Source organism: Taudactylus pleione, unplaced genomic scaffold, assembly GCF_031769625.1.
Source record: "Taudactylus pleione unplaced genomic scaffold, aTauple2 ptg000309l, whole genome shotgun sequence".
Taxonomy (NCBI): Eukaryota; Metazoa; Chordata; class Amphibia; order Anura; family Myobatrachidae; genus Taudactylus; species Taudactylus pleione.
In genome coordinates, this window is record NW_028284710.1 from 12,716,322 (window position 1) to 12,723,092 (window position 6,771).

Sequence of the window (6,771 nt, forward strand, 5' to 3'; positions counted from 1 at the left end):
TTTATTTCTTTATTTTGATATTTTCCTGTAGGAGAGTGTTTCTATCTAAATTAGAGGCTTTTTTTATTGCTTCTGATATTCTAATCTTATTGTATCCTCTCTCTTCAAATCTTTCTTTTAACATATTTGACTGTTCCCAAAAAGAACTTTCATCGCTACAATTTTTTAAAATTCTTGCGAATTGGGCATAGGGTACATTATTAAGCCAAGATGGTAAATGGCAACTCGAAGATGGTATAAAACTATTAGCATCTACTTCTTTGAAAAAAGTCTTTGTTTCTATTCTTCCATTTGGTTTACCTTCTAGAACTACATCCAAATAATCAATGGCTTCTTTATGTTGTTTGTAAGTGAATTTTAAATTGAATTCATTTTCATTTAAATAAAATAGAAAATTTTCAACACTAGTTGCATCCCCTTCCCAAATAAAGATTAGATCGTCTATATAACGACGAAAAAAAATGATGTTATTCCTTTCAAATTCTGAACCGTAGATGTATTGTTGTTCCCACTGTCCCATCAGAATGTTAGCATATGATGTGGCAAATTTTGTGCCCATCGCTGTTCCTTGTTTTTGCACAAAATATTCTCCCTCGAATTATAAAAAATTGTGTTCTAAAATAACTGCGATACTTTTTAGGATAAAATATCTTTCTTTATGATCTATCTGTTCTGAAGCTTTCAATGTATCCTCTATTGCCTGTATTCTTAATGATGTGGAATTGAGGAGTATAAGGCCTGCACATCTACTGTGAGCCAAAGATATGTTGGTGACCATGTTAGATCTTTTAACCATCTAATCAAGCTAGTAGAATCCTTAAGATATGATTTTAGTTCTCTTACATAGGGTTATAGCTTTAGATCCAAATAATGGGATAAATTCGAAGTTAAGGACTCTATGCCTGAAATTATCGGGCGGCCTGGTGGTCTCTCCTTATTTTTATGTACTTTAGGTACATGATAGAAAAGAGCTATTTTAGGATCCTTGATATATAAGAAATCAAACTCTTTTTTACAAATAAGGCCATCTTTGTGTGCTGAAGTTAAGAGTTTGAATATTTCTTCTTGATAGTCGTTTGTAGGATTTATAGCAAGTTTTTCATATGTGGATACATCATTTAGAATCTTATAAGCTTCTTCTAAATATGCTGATCTATCCTGCAAAACTACAGCCCCCCCTTTATCTGCTATTTTAATCACTATGTTTGTATCTTTTTTCAAATGTTTCATAGCAGATTTTTCTTCAGGATTAAGATTGCTTCTACTACCAAAATTAATAGTTTTTATCTTTTTGAAATCTTCTCTAACATTTTCATAGAATATATCTAAAAAACTACCCCTAGATTCCACTGGGTAAAATTTGGAAGGTAATGACACCAATGGTTCAGAGTTAGGTTTATAATCAAGTTTCGGTATAGGATTTTTAAGAAAATGTCTTTGTACCATTAAGTTACGGATAAATTTATTTCAATTGATAAATAAATCAAATTTGTCTACATGAGAATCTGGTGCGAATTTAAGACCCTTTTCTAATAGCGAGGATTGTGATATGGAAAGTGTTTTTTGGGATAGGTTGATAATCCCTGTTGTCCGTTTTCCTGGAAATTGGCTCGTCTTTTTTGGGGGGAATTTCCTCCCTCCCCTCTTTCCTCTCCTCCTATTCTAAGGATTCTCTTTACACCCTGTGGGTTATCTATCCTCGTAAATAATTCCTCTTTTCTTTGAGTATTGGGGAATCGAGTTGCTTTTCTCCCCTCTAAAAAATGGGAACGATATTCATTAAATACTGGGGATGGAGATCTTAAATTTTCGAATCTATTTTTATGATTATAATCTCTATACTTTTCTCTTGTAAATTGGGGGGAGGAGTAAGAAGAAGAATTTCTTCTTGGTTTAATTTTTATTTGCTGCCATTCAGATCTTCGATGGAAACGTGGTTGTCTTTGTGGAAGACTTTCCCATCTATTTGATGTTCCAAAGTGAGTATCTGAATGCCCTGATTGTGGGCCATTTTCGCGTAATGTGGAAGATATCCAATTATGGACTTTTTGATTATCATAATCTTTTTTATCTCTTAAAAATTTTCTTTGTTTAGTTGATACTGTATCATTTTCAAGTCTATCTAATTTATCTTGGAATTCTTCCACATCTCTTTTAAACTCTTCACTTTGTTCAAATTTTGTCACCAATTTTTCAAATTTGTTCATATCTTCTTCTATTCTTACTAGGTCTTTTTTCCTCTCTGCTATAATCAGGCCCATTAATTCTGCTGAACATTTATCCAAAATTCGATACCAGTTTGATAAAAACATTTCGTCTTGAGATCCAAAAGTAGGGGCTTTTGATAGTCTTAGACCTCTTGGTATTCTACCTACTTCTAAATACTTTTCTAGTGTCAAGATATCGTACCAACCTTTTAATTCTCTTATGGCTAATTTTTCCATGGTTGAGAGATACCCTGAGTAATCATTATCATCATCCTCTAATTCTAAAATTTGATCTTCATCTAAGAAAATTGATCTACATTTTTGTGATCTTTTAGTACGGTCTCGAAAGACAGGCATCACGAGCAGCTGCAGTTGAGGCTACTAACAGTAAAATAAAATAAAATGCACAACGACAATACCTTCAACTTGCGCTTTAACAATACAATGTATGGAAATTAGAAATCAGAGTTTCAATAACAGTATTTAAATATGTTTCCAAGCTGCTCCCTTCAGAAAATCCCCTGTTAGAAGGATTGGAAAAAGACACACGAAAAGTATAAGAAAGGGCGCTAATAATATATAATATATAATCTGCAAAAATTAAATAGTCTCAGTCTATTTTTGGTGATTCAATCTTTTAGTAGAGGAGGATATGATGATGACCCAGAAATCTTGTTGTCCTCTCTGAAATAGTATAATTCCACGCTGTAACCTTTGTCTGGAAGAAATTCTTCCGTGGATGACCTTTTGCTAAATATTAACCCTCGCACCAAGGGAAGAACACCCAAAATATAATAAATCAACCATTCATATGGACATGAGTATATTTATTCCAATTTAAAATCTTTTTCTGGTCAAAATTTTTTTTTACAGGATATTCATCATTACATCAACAATGAAGCACAACTTTTTGTTTTACAAATATTTTTTATATATAAAAAAGGAGTTTCCCCACCTTTATACTCTTTGGTTCACCAATTTTGGGGACCCATAAACAAACGTGCCCAAAAAGAACTGTACCCAATGCGTTTTGCCCTAATAAGGGCTTCCTCAGGGGTAGTTTTAACACTATATTGTAATAATAAAAAATGGGTGTTAGACATAATAGTGCGAGGTAACTATAATAGATTTAGTTAATTTATAAAGGCGAACATACCATAGGCATAACGCCTCACCAAACAGGTAAATGGAAATATTCTGAGATCCAGACTCCAAATATTCTGGAATTCAAGACCTTAGAAGGTCTATACAGAGCCTATAATTTAATAAAAACAGTTTCTCAGGGCTGTATTAGTTGAAAATACAATACAATTTTATCTAATTTATCAGATACTCACAAAAAGGCTAGTTTCTCTGGACAAGATGATACAAATTTTTGATAGTATATCTAGGGGACCATATATTCACCAGATAGATACCTAAAGATAAGTCAGTGACGATGTATGAGCAATTTTTTTCTTATAGGGTAATATAGATATCATTATTCTCTTGTGATCATTTAGTGAAAATATATGAATAACTTTTCTCTTATGTAATAACAGGCAATATGAATAGCATTGTTCTCTTATATTTGCTTAATAAGGAATATATAGATATACAAAGAACTCTTTCTCCAATCGAATAGTATAAGTGACATTACTCACTTTGTATATTCCCAGTATATAGTTTATAATTAGGTAATAATATTACCCTATAAGAAAAAAATTGCTCATACATCGTCACTGACTTATCTTTAGGCATCTATCTGGTGAATATATGGTCCCATAGATGTACTATCAAAAATTAGTATCATCTTGTCCAGAGAAACTAGCCTTTTTGTGAGTATCTGATAAATTAGATAAAATTGTATTGTATTTTCAACTAATACAGGCCTGAGAAACTGTTTTTATTAAATTATAGGCTCTGTATAGACCTTCTAAGGTCTTGAATTCCAGAATATGTGGAGTCTGGATCTCAGAATATTTCCATTTACCTGTTTGGTGAGGCGTTATGCCTATGGTATGTTCGCCTTTATAAATTATCTAAATCTATTATAGTTACTTCGCACTATTATGTCTAACACCCATTTTTTATTATTACAATATAGTGTTAAAACTACCCCTGAGGAAGCCCTTTTTAGGGCAAAACGCGTTGGGTACAGTTCTTTTTGGGCACGTTTGTTTATGGGTCCCCAAAATTGGTGAACCAAAGAGTATAAAGGTGGGGAAACCCCTTTTTATATATAAAAAATATTTGTAAAACAAAAAGTTGTGCTTCATTGTTGATGTAATGATGAATATCCTGTAAAAAAAATTTTTTTGCCAGAAAAAGATTTTATATTGGAATAAATATACTCATGTCCATATGAATGGTTGATTTATTATATTTTGGGTGTTCTTCCCTTGGTGCGAGGGTTAATTTTTAGCAAAAGGTCATCCACGGAAGAATTTCTTCCAGACAAAGGTTACAGCGTAGAATTATACTATTTCAGAGAGGACAACAAGATTTCTGGGTCATCATCATATCCTCCTCTACTAAAAGATTGAATCACCAAAAATAGACTGAGACTATTTAATTTTTGCAGATTATATATTATATATTATTAGCGCCCTTTCTTATACTTTTGATATATATATATATAGCAACAAATGTCCTGCACTCGCAACCTGGTAGTGACATCATCAGGGTGCTCCCAAGGACATAAGTCCCAAAATAGAAGTAGATTTCCCAAAAGGAAGGTTGCACTCGCTGGTTAAAACATTCAAAGTTTATTCATCTTTTGACATCTCACTGAAATGGGTAAGAGTCCAAATTCATGGTCAACGTTTCGGTACAATCAGTAACTTTCTCAAGACCTCAATTCCACAGAGTCATTTATGGAAACTCGAAAATGGATATAACATTATTTGTGAAATATTAGAAAAACATGTCAAAAATATGTCAAAAGATGAATAAACTTTGAATGTTTTAACCAGCGAGTGCAACCTTCCATTTGGGAAATCTACTATTTTGGGACTTACGTCCTTGGGAGCACCCTGATGATGTCATGACCATGTTAAGAGTGCAGGACATTTGTTGCTGTTTAGAGTATTATTGACTAGTTTCAATATACTTTTCCTGACATTGCAACGTTATATTTGCATGTGTATTCATATACAGGGGTGTATCTAGGGGTCCGAGCGCCCCTGGCAAACTAAGGGACTAGCGCCCCCCTCCAGTGACTGCTTCTACTAAAAAAAAAACACACACTGGGAGTAGTTTAATTCACACATGTGAAGAAATAGGGAGAGTATAATTTTTATTTTTCTTTGTAATATATATATCTTTTATAGAACTTACTCCATTGCAAACCACTATATATACATTTATTTATGCAAAAAAACACAGAAAAAGCTTGGAAACATTGAATCAAAAACAAACAAAATGCATTATGGGTAACATAATTTACATATATTCAAATTGGGCTATCTATACAGCATTATGCTTTTTAACAACTGATACCTACACTCCACCTTTAATTTACTGAGATGATAGAGCTTTCTTATTTTCCCATATAAGAATGAAGACAGTCCATATAGATCATGTCTTCTTTCCAACATGGAGTTAGCCACCACCTAAAAGATCGCAGCCAATCCCCCAAAATGAGGAAAACATAAATTTATTACACTTACACTGGGGGTAGTTCAATTTACATGCCTGTAGAAATAGGGAGACAATATATATACATATATATATATATATATATATTATTTTTTTTTCAGTTATAACACTTACTACATGAGAAGCACTGTTTATTAGTTTCTATATGTCAACAACACAGGAAAAGAGGGCATCAATAACAAACAAGATGCATTGTGGGCAAGATAATTTTGCATATATGCAAATTACCTTGCGAATAGAGCCTTGTGATTGATGTGGTGCTTGCACTCTTTTCCTGCACAGTTGACATATTTGAATTAGTGAGTGGTAATTGGTATGTGTTGGGTATTGTGGGGGATGAAATATATTAGGGATAAAAATAAAAATACTCTCCCTAATTTTAAATGTTTCTAATATATAGGGATATATAAGAAGGCTAATACATAGTAACATTGAATGGAGAACACTGGTAAGAGCAGAGGAGACAGGAGATCATGTGCTAGTGATGTCGGGCTGAAACAGTGCTCCCCCCCTTGGCTGGCGCCCCTGGCAAGGGCCATCCAGGCTAATAGGAAGATACGCCCCTATTCATATATGAAAGTGAATAACGCATGGTATCTGCTGACTGATGGTTGGTTTGCAGTTATGATGTTGATATAGAATTACTTGAAAAAATTATGTTACAACATTTGATTATTGTTATATTCATATGGTACATCTAACAACAGAGACATTGTACATGGTGTTTTCGTATGCATTTTGTTGAAATATTTGATATTGTGGACACAGTTCCAATACCTACATATAATTGATTGAATTTACAGGACATTATGGCATATGGGGGTTCAGGGTTGTTGGATGAAGGTCTCCTTTCTCAAGCGGAAAGTGGTGCCACTTCCTTCATGGATGATGAGATCTGCAAAGTACTATTTGACAAATTAGATTT